Here is a 17,515-nt window from a genome sequence, read left to right on the forward strand (position 1 = left end):
TGTTCCGAAGGCGAAGAAGGATGCTGAAGTTGAGGTCATTTTTCTCACTTCCTCTGGCCACTGCTTCCTCCTCAGCAGGTGCACAGTGAATGGTCAGCTTGTCCACCAGTGAATTACAGATTCATTGAGAAGCAGTCAGATGACCCAGAGAGCCCGGCTCCTTCCCTTTTCAACTAGTTATGTCATTGCCCTTCCTGGGCTGTGGTTTGTGCCAGAAGGGAAGAGGCTGTCACCTCTCCCTCCCCCTTCGGCCTACCCCGAGTTACATCAAGTTCCTGTTCCCTGTTATATAAATGACTGAATGAGTGGGGTGAGCATCAGAATTTGATGCCGAGGCCTTGAGCCGTCGGACAGGAAGCCGTGTGCCCAGGGGCCTGCTCCTCCCTCACTCCCATCCATCAAGTGACGGTCATGTGTCTTGCCCTACCTGCCTCGGGGGGCTGCAAGGAAGAAACAGTAATATCCACTGCTATCTCAAAACTGTGCAAAACACAGTGGTTTTTAGTAGGAAGTATTTCAAGCAAGCAGGAAATGCAGAGAAGAAGAGAACAAACACATCCACATTCTACCATCGTTTGCCACGTCTGCTTCTCATCTTCCCCCAGACCTGTGGCGAAAAGAGGTACGGCACTTCCTCCACGCCCACCCCCCTTCTCCAAGCTCCCACAGACAATACGTACTGTATTCGAAAGTGTTTTCAGCATTATCTCAATGACATCACTGAGTTTGTGTCCCACATCATGTGTGTGAGATGTGTCTGTGCTCTGCTTCATGCGTGTTCCGAGCTGCGCAGTGTTTTGCCGAGGGAAGGACAGTCCAGCTGCTCCTGACGTTCGGACGCTGCAGACGGTGCTCCAGTGTGCACGTGTGCTTTGCACATGTGTGGCCTGCTGCTCCCCTGTGCTCTCTGGTCTAGCATGTTGCTCTCACACCACAAACCTGTTAGCCTGTCCCTGTAGGAGGCGACGGGAGATTAGCTCAAACACGAGGGAAAGTGACGCGATCAAGAGACATGGGAAACACCAGGGGTATGCGGCTCTGCCAGAGCACGTGGCGTGCGGTTTCACGCCAAAGTTGTTTTTGCATACAAAACAGACAGAACACACTCTAAAGTATCGATACATAGTACAGTGTCATGAATATATAAACCAGTAGCATAGTCGTTTATGAATATCACCAAGGATTATGTACTGTTCATAGTTGTGTGTGCTGTGCCTGCACACAGCTGGAAGCACTGTAGGTCTGCTCATGCCCACATCACCACAAGCTCGTGAGTCAAGTGTCGCACTGTGTCGTTGCCATGGCTACGGCGTCACTAGGCAGTAGGAATTTTTCTGCTCCGTTGTCCTACGTGGTCTGTGGTTGAGTGACACGCCATTGTGCAGCACACGACCATAGTGCTAAATCCAGCTTTAGGCCGAGCTTGCAAAAACACCTAAGGAATCTTCTGTATCCTCTTCTGTTATATTTTTGTGTGTCAAGTTTGGTAACATTTTTCTAGATTTTTCCATATTACCTGTTTTTAGATTTGTTGCTGTAGAGAATAGAATGCTTGTACTTGAAAATCCTTGCTATATTCATAATTATGTCCCCTTCTCAAGACTAATAGTGTTTATTTGTGCTTTCTTTTATTTCTCTTGCTCCTATTTATTGAATATCTACTTAATTTATTAGTCTTTTTTAAAGGCTCAACTTTTATTTTATTCCTACTCTATATTGTTTCTTTGTTTTTATCTTACTAATTTGTTATCTTTATCATTGCCTTTCTACTACGTTATCCCTTTGTGGGCAAAGAATTTTTTATATTGTCTTTGAGTTTACTTTATTGCTCTTTCCCTTCTTCATTTAACAGTTTTCTTGCTTTATGATACTGCATTTAATTCTAAACATCCTTTCTACTGAACTCTAGGGTTTTAATTATTGTTTAGTTGGAAATGCTATGTTACTTTCATTTTGATTTCCTATTAACATCTTCATAGTGTGCTTCTGAAATTTCAAAATGTACTGTGTTGCTGGGTTGTAGTGTTGTTTATTGATTTCAACTTTTATTGTCTTTTGGTTGATGAATATGGTCTAAATGTTAGTAGTTCTTTGCAATTTATTGAGACTTGTTCTGTGGCATAGAACATGATCAATTTCTATCAACATTTTATATGTATTCTTTCTTTACTGGGTGGAGGAGTCTCTTTCCATATCAATTAGATGAAGTCTGTGATATGCATTATTTAAATCAACCTTTTCTATTTTTTAGCTTGGTCTACTGATTCCTTAGAGATGTGTATTAAAATTTCTCACTATAATTTTGAATTCGTTACTTTCATATAATTAAAATATATACATATATGTATTTGATACTGTCTTGCTAGATACACAGAAGGATTCCTGGTGAATGTATCTTTTTATCGTTATGCAGTGATCCTCTTTATCCCCCAAAATGCTTTTGGCTGTAAAGTCTATTTTATTAGATTCATTCATTCAGTTAAATATTTATTGAACATGTATTACTTACAGGGATACTTATTATTCAAATATATTATGTTATATTTATTTTTGCTGTGACATTATGTTTAAGGCTTCTTTCTTCTAAACAAGTGGAGTTTTACAGAATTGAAGCTGGGTATCTCTGCCTTTTAACAGAGTAGTTTAAGCCATTTACATTTATTATGATTAATCATATATGTGGGATTCACTAGGAACCCAGGTGCTTTCTATATGCCTTGCTTCTTCTGTGCGTGTATTTTCCATCCTGTTCTGTCTTCTACTAGAGTACTTGCTAGAGTTTTCCTGTTGATTTCACTGTCCCCTCCCTGTGCATCAGGCCCCCTGGCCACGGCTGCACTCAGGGTCCAGTCTGAAGCCCAAAGCCCGGGTGGATGTGTTTGCTGAAAAGCTGTGTAAAGGTCGGAGAACCTGCTCAGTAGTTACTTCCCCAAGAAGCGTTCCGAGGTGGATATATCTTGAAAGGAGCTAGCTCTCATGGAAGCCAGCCAGAGCGATCTGAAGTCCTGGCGCCTGACCCACTCCAGGAGAAAGAGAAGGACAAGCCGAAGAAACAGGAGAAAGAAGACAAGGATGGAAAGACCAAGGGGAAAGATGAAGGCAGGGGCCCTCTTGCTGGCCCAATAAATGACAAGGAGGAGATTGTGGTCCTCTGTAGCACAGGTGACAACCACAAGGCCTGCAGGCCGAATCCGGCCCTCCACCTTGTTTTATCCGGCCCGGCACCTTGTTTCTACCTGGAGACAGTGCCGAGCTCTTGCTTAACTGTTAAGGAGTAGTTACATGTATACGGTCCTAAAGTTACATTCGGCTCTTTGAAGGCAACCGCAAGGCTGGTGTGGTCCCTGGTGAAGATGAGTTTGACACCCCTGCTCTATAGCAAAGGCAGCCCAGGACCAGAGGTGTCAACCTGGTCAGTGCATGGTTGCAGCCGCAGCTACCTAGGATGGAGGATGGGAACAATTTTGGAGTGGCTCTGTAGGTACAGGTGCCTGAGCTGATGCACCGCGCTCTTTGCACCACGTTGGAAGGCTTCCACACGCAGCCATCCAGGGATCCCTCCGAGCGGGGCGGTGTGGCCAAGCAGCCCCAGGAGTGAGCACACTGATCGAAAGCTGGCATGTGAGCTGGGTGAGGCAGAGGGGTCAGGACCTCGGTCGATGGCCATGGCTGTCTGCAACACCCCTGCTGTGTTATCTGACATCATCCCGAAGAACTTGGAGAAGCTCCAGAATGCCGGGGGAGAGACAAAGGGAATGGTGCATTGAGAACCCCCTCTCTCATTCTGTGATGGGTTCTGCAGAGACCTTCCCGCCTCTTTCTGGGGACTCCGGACTCTCCCCTGCCTTCCCCCTGCTATGGTTTCCCCCTCTCCCTGCCTCCCGGGCACAGTAAATAGTCATGATGTTTAAAAATATAGTACTGTTTTCCCCTTGATTTGTAACATAAATATGTTTTGTTCTGTTATTTTAGCTGTTACCCTTTAATCTCAAAAATGTAGATTTTAATTAACAAAGTCTAAAATTAGAGTTTATCTGTATCTCTATTTACTCCCCAAACAATGTAATACAGACACCTTAGAACACTTTAACCTTCCTTCTCTCTTTCTCTCTCTCTCTCTCTCTCTCTCTCTCTCTCTCTCTCTCTCTCTCTCTCGGTCATACTATTGAATATGTTATCACAGATCATTTTGTTTCTTTCTTTTTTGTTCCCATCCAATATTTTGTTAAAAACCTGCCTTTTAAAGTGTATCCAAACAAGTGCCATTTTACTGGTGTTGTGGCTGAGCACATGAAATCCAGAACCAGACTGCCTTCATTTGAATCCCAACTTAGTCGTAGTGAGTCATTGAGAGAGGCTCCTGGCGGGTAGGCAACTGCGGAGCCAGCTGTCAATCAGTGTTACGGATGGGGTGCGGCTTCTTGGATTCTGCTCCTCCCCTCTCAGTTCGACTTCCTTCTTACCGAAGCACACCCTTGAGTAGTTACTCCATCAAGGACTTGGGAGTCTTAAACTATTTCTCTCAGTCTCCATCTGAAAATATCTTTAATTCTCCCTCGGTGTGGAATAATCATTTTCTAAGTATAGAATTCTCCCTAGGTATTTTTTTCTCAGCATTTGAAAGTATTATTTTATTGCCTTCTGGTATCTCTTATTGATAGTGTTGGTCTGTTTCTCATTTAGAGGTATATGTATTTGTCTCTCTAATTACTTTAAAGACTTTCTCTTTTGGTTTTTGTCTTTGATTACCTATGGGCTCACCACAGTCCTGCCTGGGATTCAATATGCCTCTTGGATCTCATGGTTCCCAGGACTGACCAGTCCTGGGAAATTCTCAGTCACAATCTCTGAGGGCTGTCCCTCCCCAGCTCTCTGTTACATCTTTCTCAGCCCTCTGTTGACGCGTGGTAGGCCTCGTTATTCTCTCCTTCGTGTCTCCTAACCTTCGTATCTCCTGCGTCTCGATTTTTCTGTGGTCTGGTTTTTTTTTGACTTCCCTTATCCTTTTCATTCTTCACCTTCTAAGGTGATCAACATTAGCATCTTAAGTGCATCCTTTAACATGTTTCTCCAAGTTCATATAAATACATGCACACATACCTATGCATATAAATTAAATAATTGTTTTACTGTTGTTTGCAAAAATGCAATCATATCATGTACAGTACTTGACAACCTGTCTTTCTCTCTCAGTAGTACATTAAGGATATACTTCAAGATAAGTAGATGTAAATGTAACTGATTTTTTTATAAAATAGCTAAGAAAATTCCATGGTATGGCTATACTCCAGTTAGGTAGCCATCTCACCATTATTGGTGAACATTTTGGCTATTTTCAGTTTTGTGTTTCCACAAACACTGTAGACAAACCTCCTTATACATACGTACTTGTGTGCTGGTTCCTTAAGTTCTGTAGAAACAAATCGGACCCACCCTACCTCCCCAGTCCTGCTCCCCCAAGAAATCACTCTTTATATTTTAGCTTTTTCTTTTGGCATGTATATCTCTACCTCCACATTTCTAAATGATGTACGTACTGTTATCTTGTGTTTTATCAGTTTTATTCCTGATGTCTTAACTTGCTATTAAAGTAGGTCAAGATTCAGCTTTCTTGCATAACCATATCCACTTTCTCTCCCCTGCCGCCCGGTATAATTCTATTGCAATTTTTGGTTAAATCAGTTGTTAGTGTTTTCCCTATTTTGCCTATGCAAATTGCACGAACAGCTGAACTTTTTATTTTTGTGAAGTGAATACCTGTCTCGCTTTTCATTTCCTTAGTGCTCCCCCCGCATCTGTCAGTCTCGCAGTCCACTCTGCACGAGGCTGACCTCCTCTGCAAGTTCAGCCTCTCATCTTCTCCTGGAGATTCCCGTTTGCCTTTTGTCTGGACTTTTCCTTCTGCCTGCTGCACAGCGGTCCTGCTGGGGCTTCCCTTCCTTAGTATTCTAGAACTTTCCTTTGCCTTTCTTCTTGATTGACACCATTTTTTGGGGGAACACAGTCCCCCACAGGCAGTCGGAAGGAACTCCGGGTACGGTGGTGGGCTTTGCTAGGTCTCCCTCTCGATCCTCTGGCCCCGTCTGGAAGCGCTGCTCTCTGTGCCGGGACCCTGCTGTCCGCTCACTCGACCACATCGGCCCCTGCTCTGGGCCTGTGTTGGATCGCAAGCCATTCCTCTTGGTTTCCCTCACTCATCTCTGTGGCCCTCAGACAGCCGTGGCCTTTGAAAAACGGGTCTGCGAGAGACGTGTGCATACGAGTGCATACATGTACAGTATCTGTCCAATGTCTTCCCACTCGACGGCTTGTCTGTCTTGCACAAGAAAAACCTAGGCCCCAAACAACTTTCTTCAGAAGTTTGAGGCCATTGCTGTCTTTTATGCCATCTCCCAGTGTTGCTGTTGGAAGGCAAAATTATTCTGATTCTTCATGTTTGGTACCTGGTGGTTTTTTTTTTTTTCCTTTCTCCCTGGAACTGGTGGAATCTTTCCTCTTCCCCAGGTTTCCAGACTCCACGGTAATTTTCCCTGGTGTCTGTTTTCCTTTGTAATACTGAGATGTCATGGTGTTCCTTCAGTTGACCGACACATGCTTTTCTCCGCTAGCTCCAGTTTTCCCCCCAGAGCTTACCTGGGTGTTGTACATTCTAGGCCGGTCCCCTGATTTCCTCGTGTTTTCTCTCCTGCTTTTCCATCACATTATTTTCTCTTCTCACGCAGTTTCTTCAATGTGAATTTCCAACCTGTCTGTTGGGTTTTCATTTCTGTTATTGTCTTAAATTTCCTCTTTTCATCTATAAATAGTTGGGGTTTCTGTTGGTTTTTGTTTTTTTTTACAAAGCATTCTGTTCTCTTTTCATGTGTGTGACATTTTCTTCTCTTTCTGAAAAATACATTGTATTCTCTTGAAATTTTCTTCTCCCTTCGTGGTCTCCGTTTCCACCACGTGGCCATTTTCTGTTTGTTTCGAACTCTGTCTTTCATGTAGAGACACTCTCCTTGTGTGTCTGCTCATCCTTGGCTGCCTGCTTGTCTTGAAGATGAAGTACTAGCCCCGGCCGGGTAGCTCAGCTGTGGAGCATCAGCCCAGTAAACCAAGGCTGCAGGTTCGATCCTTGGTCGGCACAGGAATCAACCCATGAACGCACAAATAGGTGGAATAACCATTCGACGTCTCCCTGTCTCTCTCAAAATCAATCAATAAAAACATCTTAAAAAGAATGAAGAACTCATAAGCGTATTGAAAGCCCTGAGGTTGTGTGAGGGGCTTACTAACTTGGAGCATCGCTATAGAATAATATACATTTATGCCTTTGTTGGGGAATTCCTCATGTCAACCCCTAAAGGCTCCCCCGTGGGGAACCCGGGGAGGTCAGATTCTCCAGAGAACCCTCGTCGTCCAACTGTCCCCTGCCAGGTGCAGGTCCGTCTGTCCCGGTGCTGGGAGCTTGGGGGGAGGAGTGAGACCGGAAGGGTCAGCATGCAGTGTGTACTGTTCTGCTTCGTTTGGCATCTGGCATCTCCCGATCCAGGAACCTGTTTCCAGAGACCAGACTTCTGCTTTTGCCAGTTGGGATAGAGGCTGCTGCCCAGTGGGGGGGAGTTATGGAGGGCACCCGAGGACCCAGGGCTGTAAGTGTTCTTAGTGAGCTTTCACTCTCCTTATTTTAGCCGCCTCTCCTCCCCCTCTGTCCCCAGTTCCAGAGGTCACTAGTGCTGTCTGTTCCCGAGCCTGGTGGGCATCTGCGGGTTGGTTCTCAACTTTCCTCACTCCTAATTTAGGATTGAGCTTCCTGTGGTCTGTGAGTTCTCATACTACCTGTTCATCTGTTTTCCATCTTCCAAATCTCACTACTATTATCTCTTCACTGGTTCTCCTCGTCCTTGTGGGTTTATGTTTTATAAGTGGCCACTTTTCCTAGTTTTAGTGAGGTTTCAGGTGAAACCCTTATGAGAGATGGGATATTCAATTTTTCATTTTTCCTTGGAAGTGTCGTGTTACACTTTGGTTGATTTCCTCAAATCTAGTTTTTTTCAGTTCACTAATTCTATATTTGCATTCCTCTATTGTCTAACTTTTCCATCGTGTTCATCTCAGGAATTTTATTTTGTTCTTTTTCAAGTCTGCTTTTCTTTTTTATCTTTTCAGTTTTTAGGGTTTTGATTTGTAAAAATGTGTCTTTGTAACTGCCCCTCATGGTCCTTGATTCCCTTGTGTGTGGGTCTGTGTGTATGCACGTGTGCGTGTGCACACAGTGTGTGGTTTGGCAAGTTCGTCTTCACAGAGATTTCTTTTCTACAGGAATCTTGTAAGTCCTGAGTTGCAAAATTATTTCTACATAGTGGCCACATATTTGTTTCATCTGGAGATTTAAGGAGTTACAATGGTCCTGGAATTGTGATTTAATTCATTTCTTGCCATGGGACTTGACACCCCCAATACGCACGTGATATAAATTCTGAACCTACAACTGAATGTGACTCTTTTTCGACGTTGACTTCTCAGCAGTGTCCTGAGCTCTGGATACAAGGCTACTTTCTGCTGCTCATCTTTGGGCCAGTGGGCAGAGCGCTTTGAGTCCACTTCCCATGGGTGGGGCAAGATTTATGAAAGGGGTTCAGTCCTGCCTCCCCCCCCCCCATCCGTGTCTGGTCATATGCATTAGAATTCAGTCACCACCCTCAGATCCCCAAGGGCCTTTGTGCAGGGCTGGACCTCCCTTGGGTACCACGGAGTCCGTGTTTTGTTAAAGTTCTGGCTTCGATTTTTATCTGCATTCCTGGAGCCCTTGCCGCCCGCCCTCCCTTGCTCTCTAGCTCAGCTCTGTGACATTTTCTTGAGAATCTCACACCTTCGTAGTGAAGAGACCCATAGCATCAGCCCAGCGCTGGCCATTTGGCTGGAAGGGAACCCTCATACCCACTGTTAGCTCAACCAAGAACACGTAAACAAAATGTGCAGCTGGCCGTGCAGGGCCGTGGATCGCCAGAGACGAAAATGTCCCAGAGAGCATGTCATCCAGCGTTTCATTCAGGGACACTGAGGCTCGAAGTGGGTGAAACCGCTTGCTCCCAGACATGTGGCCCGTTAGCGGAAACCCTGGGGCTGGAACTCAAGGAACACCAGGCTTTCTCTCCCTGAGTCGTGGGGCTGGAATGGTCAGCTGGCAGCGAGCACTTGTCGTGCAGCAAGGCACCTCAGCCTGGTGACGTCGGGCCTTTGGTCGCTGCGCGATTTTGGGAAAGCCGCACAGGCCACTTGTGTTGGTTTCGTCTTGTTTGTACCCTCTGGAATGTAAATGAATGCTGCTTATAGACTTACTCGGGGATGCCTGCCCCAGTTTCCTCCTTTTATTTTTTCAACCAAAAAAGACTCGTCCCTCTCCTTTCTTCCTTCTCCTTTCTTGAAGGCCCAGTCAACAAGTTTCTGTCCTTTTCCAGAAGCCTCCCCGAAGCCTGAAGCCCATCGAGGCTGTTCTCCTTCTCCAATCCTTTTGACGTCGTCATGTCACCACGCGGCTGGCACCGTGTTAGGAACATCTCTGACCCCGTTTAATTGGTGCACGTGAATGTGGTTTATCTCCCCGACGGCCCCGCAGATGCTGGGTTGCAGAAACCGCGCCGATGCCGTCTCGACCATTTCCCAAAGAGCTTTTCTTGATTAATTGATGAGGAAACAACTTAGAGGAAATATGTTCTCCGAGATAGAGCCCGGCGTGGGGTCAGGAAGCCTGGATTCTGTCGAGTTCCTCGGCCCCGGCTCCCTGGGGATTTTGAGCAGCGCGTCTTCCCCCGTGTTGCACGGGCAGCGAGCACCCCTGTTGTACCCTGCACAGAACGGCCGTGCGGTTTATCACTCACACCGGGACAGTCGTGGGAGCGGAGGGGGGACTATTAATAACGTTGCAGGGACAACAGGTGTACACCGGGACTCTCCCTGACAGGCCGGGACATGTGGTCACCTTCTATCATCGATCACCTTGAGCTCTCCAGAACATTTTGCACAGCTGTTATCAAAATACCAATCTCTACACTCATGCACACACACACACACACACACACACACACAAATTATCATCTTTTTCAAAAGTTTTCATCCACCAGCATAGCATTACCGGCAATCAGATTTTTAGTTTTCCCAGGCATCCGTGTTTTCTCAGCTACTTGCATGGCTTTGAGTGCTTGTTATAACTGAAGTTAAAGCAAATTATGGGTTTGGGAGTCATTCCTGCTAAGAGACAAATGCCTTTATTTTCCATACCACCCACTTGGGGAAGGAGAGAGGGAGAGGACAGCCCCGATCTCCAGGGCTCCTGCGTGCTTTTCCTTGGGGGCTTTTTGAAGCACAGGGACCTTACCCCTAGTGCATGCAGCGACGGGGGAAAGGGCTGTGACTGACTGCTGGTCCATGAGACTGGATGTGTCCTTATACAGTGGTGTGTCGGCGGTGTAGCATAAGAAAGTGAAGTAGGTCTTTAAAAAGATGCATTACATGCACACGGTTCTGCCTTGCTTCTTCAGCTCCTACCTGAGTGGCCTGTACCTAGCAGGCACTTTATAAATGGTCGTTAGCGCAACACTCTGAGGAACATTTGGAAGCCGGTGGGGGCCAGTAAATCCCCTTGTCAGCACTAATAAGTTCAGTGCAGAAGAGCATCCCGAGGTTGGGGCACAGTGTTGGAATGCAGAGCAAAACAGATGCTATCTCTATCCGCTAGGATTTTATGATCTGGAGGCAGCGTCAGAGCCGTAAACAACAAAATCTGAGAAAGTTCAGAAGAAAGAACAGTGAGTTTTGATGAGGGGAGTGAGGCGGCATTGGAGCTCACTTTGAAAAAAGCGGGATTCTCCTCCAGGTCGGAGGCCCCTGCGTGCAGTGGGAGCCTGCCCCGACAGCAGCCTGCAGGAGTGCGTTTGCTTGGTCTGTGCGGGGAATCAGAAGCGGCCCTGGAGGTTGGAAGGGAGGCTTTACACGGTGGTGGGATGGGAAAGGTGGAGATCCTCCAGGGTCAACCAGGGAACTCGAGTTCTATCGTGTAGACAGCAGGGGTCACATCAAGTTTTGGGTGCATGCAGTGATACCGGAACTCACGCACTAGAGGTGGGAGGCCAGTTGTAAAGAGCGTGTAAAGGCTGGGAGTGGGAAGGAGGAGCCAGGCGCAAGGTGCACAACCACAAGGGCCGGGGTGGGGGGGCAGTTGCTCAGAGGTGGGGCCGAGGAGGGGTGAAGAGTCAAACATGACACCCAGAGACAGAGGCGATGGCGGCGGTGTGAAGAGACCCCAGAAAGCTAGACAGGAGCAGAATCCAACGGGCTGACCGCTCCTGACCCCTGGGGAGGCCTGTGAAGAAGAGACTGTGTGAAACATGTGAGAACAAAATTAAACCTTGCACGGCGCTGTGCAGAAAGGACGTGTTGGATGAGCACCAAACAGAAAGAAGGAAGAAAAGGAGGAGAGCAGGGAGCTGCCCCCCAGTCCACGCTGTGCCGCAGCAGGGGAGGAGATGCTCAGGGTTTTGGGGTCCGGTGCAGGCCATGCACTGGGGCCGTTTCTGTCAACAAACCCCGCTAATTACTTCATGGCAATGGAGTGCACACGTCAGGAGAGGACTCAGAAAGAATGAGAGACCAGAAGTTGCCGGGGTCATACAGAGGAGAGTTTGGAGCCAGGCCTGGAGGAAGGGAGAGAATTGGGGTGACGAAGAGGCCGTACTGAGTCAGAGGGCGTAGCAGTGGAGAAGGCAGGAGGCAGGGCCAGCATGCAAGCGAGGCGAGGGGCGCCCCTGACCTTCGAGGTAGTTTTGCACACGGGGAAATGTTGCGAGGGGCTACGGGCGAGGGTGCGGCTTACTTTTCGACAAGCCCATCCTGAAACTATCAGGAGAACCCTGCTTTCCTATGAAAACCAACCCAATTCCTCCTGATTTTTTTTTTCTGGCCATTTGGAATAATAACAGGGCAGTCCTTTGGGTGATTAGAAACCAAATCGCAATGACTTTTTCCAAGGAGCCAGTTCGGGATAATACTCAATCCGTTCTTTTGTTGGAAGTATTGGCCAGTACTTTGTCTTACAAAACGCCTGAGCCTGCTTTGCCTAAGTCTTTGATTATTGGGTAAACATTTCAGTCTTGTGATTGCATGGTGTTTAGATGGCAATGCATGAGTTGCATTACTGAAATTGTTTGCCTTCAGTGATATTACATCTGCTTCAGGAATGCCAGAAAACATAAACACAGTGTATTTAGTAAACGACCTCCGTTGGAGGATCCAAGAGAGAGGGAGAGAGAAGGCCTAGCGTCTGGCAGTTGGCATCGCGTCTCATCTGGAACCAGAGAGTCTTGACGCCGGGAAGTTCTCTGCAGCCGCTGCGGCCCCGGCTTCCAGCTCGGTGCCCCCCTTCCCCTTCCTGAAGCCTTCTCATGAAGGAGAGTTCTCAGAACGTGCCAGCCCTTAGAAAAAGGCAAACCACAGTTAAATAAAAACGTTTTGTTTTCTCCTAACCCTGGTCATAAACTTGCTATGTTGGCTGCAGAATGAAATGAGTGCCAGCCAGGAGTTACCTGGGAACATTTTTATTTGATCTACAAAACCCCAGGAGGGTTTTTTTTTTTGCTTTGTTTTGTTTGTTTGTTTGATTTAACCCTTGTCAACGATACGTCCTTGTGGAAGAAAGCTGCTCACATCATCTCATCACACCGTTTCTCTTCATCTTCTACGGTTTCCACCATTTTCGTCTGTTCCTCCGAGTCTGGCAGCTCTCCTGAGAATGGCTTCCAAGGGGTGGCTGCATTTTGAGACCTGCTTTAAAACTGGGCCAGGTTCTAAAATGTAAAATCAGAGTCCTCTGGGGTGGGGGGTGGAGCCCAGCGACCCTGACCTCTGGCGGTGTTCTCACAGACATCCAGGTCGGCCTCACCACGGCCACGGAGGCTGAGCCTGTCTTCTTCAGCCACGTGCCACACATCCCTCCTCATTTAGAGGCCGTCCGAGGTCCGCGGTGTTCCCTTCCGTTTCGCCCATTTCCTCTTTAGCTGGGGCCGTCATCCGTGCAGACCCCCCCCACCCACTGCTTCACAAACGGGTTGTAGTCTCTATCCTTGGGGGCTGCTTCATAAGACCCTAGAACGCCACCTGGACGGCTACCTGCTCCCACTTAGGAGCCTTCATTGGCATTCTTAAAATAATACTTTGGTGCCAATTATAAAAGCCAGCTGTGGTGTTTGCAGAAAATCTGGAAAATAGAGAAAATCAAAAAGAAGAAAAAAAAATCACTCATCATTTACCACTAGAAAAAAACAAAACAAAACAAAACAATAGCCTGTTGTTTGTAGGCTGGTCCCCAGCGTGCCCTCAGCCCTCCCGTCTTTGCCCGGCCCTGAGACCCACCCCCCACTCGGGTCCCAGCCGGACTTCACAGCCCCGCTCTCTCTGCTCACGTTCTCCCCGGGACCCGTGATGCCTGGCAGAGGGCTCGCCCTGGTTCCCACTCGATGCATTTTTAAAATTAGATACGTAAGACACGTGGTTGCAAATATTGTTCACCATAGATGTGAGGGACGTGAAAAGGATATTTAAAAACATCTCCACCCGGTGGAATAAGACCTTTGACACGCTGCAGACCAGCCCGTCGTCGTGTGTTTACGTGCGGCTGCCCAAGTAAACACACGTGACTTCCGATACGTGACATCATAGCGTCCATGTGGTTTTTTGGTTAGCATCTTCTTTCATTTTCACTTACTCCTTTCCTCCTGCTCCCTTCCCTCCCTCCCCCCCAGCCCCTCTCCCCGGTGCTGCCAGTGGTGTCCATCTCGTGGATCGCCCGCGCGTGGCTCCACGTTCAAATAATTGTATCGGACATCGAGACGGACGCAGATAGAGATAGTCACATATACGCTGTGTTTTTTGTCGTTGGATTTTCAAAAATTAGATCCTAGGTCCCTGTCTGCATCTGGCTTTTTCTCACTTAGCGAATCATGGTTGAAATGCCTGCGTTTTCTTTGTCGTGTCTGTGTGCTACCCCTGGGCTGACTCTAGCATCCCTTGTCTCGTGATCTCACCGCAAACGGTGCTGTAGTGAGTGTTCCTGGGCCCCCAAGGGCGTGGGGTGACCCCATCAGGGACGGCGGTGCTTTCAGATTGGGGTAGGCATTTCCAGATTGCTTTATGAGTGGACGGCAGGTTCTGCGTGCCCCAGCAGTGCAGGAAAGTACCTTTTCTGTGCCGTGCCTGTGGCCGTGGCCTTTCCCAGGGGCGGTGTCGCCCCTAAATTGCAGGGGAGGATGCCTTTGAAATCCCAGACTTGAAGACAAATGTGGGGCCATCATTGGACCGTCAGGGCAATATATATACACATCAGAGAATTCATCAAGAGGAGCTCATGCTGTGCCAGAGCTGGGTTCTGGGGAAGTAGTATTTACAGAAATGAACCCTGGGCCTGAAGTGTTATTTTATTTTTAGGGTGATTTCTTTTTTAACCCAACACTATTTGTTCAGTGTGGCAGCCAGAAATTTCCCTGTTGGCTTTAGTTTGCTTCTCTGCAGCGTTTGTCAGAACTCAGTAAAGCACATCACCTACAAATCCCGAGCTTTTGAGTCAGCCTTGAAACTACGCAGACGGATGGTGTCAAGTTGAGAGCTGACTGAGTGTTCCCGTGAACGCGCTTTATAATTTAGCTGCTTTTAGAATGACTGTCGATGTGGCGTTGGAAGGTCAAGGCCGGCGGGAGGGTTGGGGCTCACAGGCCGTCCATCTCCTGAGAGGGCAGGGCCGCTGGCCTCCCCCGCTCTCTGATGCGGCAGCACCATCCCACCGTCTGAGTCTCGGAGCGTCTGGTGTTCTCTGCACACACCCGGGCTGCCAATACCTGCCACCGCTTCTGTCCTCCTCACCTGTCCTCTTCTTGGTCCCTTCTGCCCCTCCCTTCCACGGCCCTATATTTCTCAGCTTCCCACAAAGAGGCTCGCCTTTGGAGCCGTTGAGGTTGTGTGGTGGGGCCGGCGAGCCTACCTCCTGCATGATCGTCCGTGCAACCTCAAGGTCATCAGCCTGTGTTAACTATTTTTACCCCTCATTTTTCTGTGGATCGGCTCTCCACCTGACAGAAGGGCTTCTCCCAGGGCCCCCCTCTGATTTTTTTTATCTGACGTCATATTGCGACCTGAGTCCCTGACAGCCGGAGTCCCCCCTGTACTTCGAAGTGGAAACAAAGTCTGTCTCAGAATGCTCGGGGCAGCCCGTTCTGTGAAGGAAGGTTGGCTGTCGATGTCCCACCCAATAAAGAACCTCTAGATTATTAGGGGTTGTGCGGGCCGCATGGAGAGCAAATGAGCTCATCTGGAATAGGCTTTTCCCTCTTTTTCAGTATATTCTCCACGTCAGGGAAAGTCGGGAGAAGGGTTCTGGCCTTGACCCCTTAATTCTGAACTTACTCACTCTGGTGGGTTAGACAGAGCCTAAACATGATTTTGATATAGTTCGCGTGTGGTTTAATATGTACAACTTGTCTGAACGCAGTAGCTCTGTGGTTTATCTTTTACTGAGAACTGCTTTTTTTTTTTTCGCTTTTCTAAGAAAACGCTAGTTTCCTAAACTCAAGCCTTTCTCGTGAGTTCATCAGCAGTGAAGGGTGTTGGGTGAGGGCCTGTTGCTGGTGATAAGATCAAACAATCCCCCGATTCAGGTGACTCTAACACAAGTCATATTGACTAAAATAGTATTAGGCATGTGACGCTGGTGTGTGATATTTGAATATTGGCCAAGGAAAGCACCCGCGCCGCTGCGACCGGCTGCAGGAGTGAGAGAATTGCCTGTTCTGCTGTTTTTACATACATTTTTATTTGAGAATCTGAAACCGACCTTTATAGTTTGGGGAGGGAAAGTAACATATTCAGTCAGCATAAATCTGTTTACCTACTTTTTTCCTTTCACTGCTTGTAAGAATTCAGGTCACTTCGTCCTGATCAAGGGCGATGTAGAGCCACGGCTGGGTGGCTCAGCTGGTTGGAGCGTGCACCAAAAGGCTGAGGGTTCAAGCCCTGGTCAGGGCACATACCTAGGTTGTGGGTTTGATCCCAGGTCAGGGCACGTAAGGAGGCAACTGGTTGCTTCTCTCTAAGTACCTCCCAGGCCCTGCTCTCTCTAAAACAATCAGTAAACATATCCTCAGGTGATGATTAAAAAAAAGAGCAACGTATAAATTAGGGGACGAGGATCTTAACAAATCTGAGATTTCTATACCTCCCTTTTCTCTCACAGCCCCTTCCTGCAATTCCTTCCCACACGGTTTCACCCATGTCAAGGCAGAGGCATCAGTTTGATAGAGCTGGGAATCCAGAGATGCACCTGAGTCCCAGGCGTGGCTTATGGCCACTGAGTACCTACCCTGAGGGCCACTCTTGGGCCTGGGTGTTCCAGTCTCTGAAATGGCACAGCCTACTTCCTACTTTCCCTCCTTTCTTCCTTTCTTTTGGAGAAACTCGGGATTTTCAAAACTGCTAAGTGCGCTATTTTTAGGGCCTCTTAGAAGTTGTCCGTAACAGTGGAGAGCAACCAGAAATGCCATTTTCTCCAAACGTAGTCATTAAACTCCTCCCCTACCCAGAGCACACAGATTGCGTTCCTGGGAAGACCTGCCTGCATTCTGATAACACCCAGGCAAAGACAGGACCATCAGAGGTGGGGGGCCCCCTGATTTTCATGATGGAAGAGCTTCCCCCCGGGACCTCTATTAGAAGGGCCTTTTTGCCCAGTGGGCCCTGCCGCATGGGCCGTCGGACACAGAGGTCGCCACCAAATCAGAATAGTGCCAAATGCCACGCTCTTTTGCACGCAAGAGAACGAGTCAGCCACACGTATGTTGGGGAGGACCTATGTCACTGCGCATGTCTGAGGGACTCCAGTGAGGCCAGACCCCCTAAGATAAAATGTAGAACATAGGGGTCACTTAAAAACGGCCGTGCTCTGTCAAAGGGAATTTCAGTGAAGGGTTAACAGTGACCACTTGAACACTAGAGGCGGCTTAAGACTGGAAATGAAGGATGCCACACAGAGATTCCTGTGGGCACGAGTCAAGAGGAAGGTTTGAGTCAAAAAAGAAAACAAGACCAGCCGCTCTCGAGGGGCCGTTTTCCGAAGGCTTTGGGAAGACGCGGAGAAACGGAGGCCACCGAAGGATGGGTGGGTGGGCACGGCGAGAACAGAGCCGCGTTTGAGTGTCGGACTCAGTCTTCAGGGCGAGGTGCGTGAGGGAAGGAGAGCGCTGGGGATTTGGAACTGGGTCAGAGACGCCGAGACCGCTGGTGAGAACAGAGCCTGTGGGTTCCGAGCAGGGACAGGAGGGGCCAGCCCTTCAAAGAGTCGCACGAAACCACTGGATTTATTTAGCGGAGCCCAGCAGACGTGAATGGCGAGAACATTTTTTTTTTTAAACCTACCCCGCCGTATGAATGGCAGAGGGGCGAAATGAGCTGAAGGGGAAAACAGAAGGCCTTATGGGCGAGATAAGCTCCTTCG

General features: G+C 48.0%; 1 protein-coding gene and 1 long non-coding RNA gene across 2 annotated transcripts in view; both read left to right on the plus strand.

Moving 5' to 3' along the window:
- The window catches only part of BCL2 (BCL2 apoptosis regulator), a 165,632-nt gene that overhangs the window by 74,132 nt on the left and 73,985 nt on the right, over positions 1-17,515 (plus strand). The gene's annotated exons all lie outside the window — the stretch shown is intronic.
- LOC118496931 lies at positions 1,265-14,455 on the plus strand. Its single transcript, XR_004899487.1, has 4 exons — positions 1,265-1,673; positions 4,684-4,691; positions 5,041-5,048; positions 14,444-14,455. It is a non-coding gene; the product is annotated as an uncharacterized LOC118496931 (long non-coding RNA).

Source organism: Phyllostomus discolor, chromosome 9 (genome assembly GCF_004126475.2).
Source record: "Phyllostomus discolor isolate MPI-MPIP mPhyDis1 chromosome 9, mPhyDis1.pri.v3, whole genome shotgun sequence".
NCBI lineage: Eukaryota > Metazoa > Chordata > Mammalia > Chiroptera > Phyllostomidae > Phyllostomus > Phyllostomus discolor.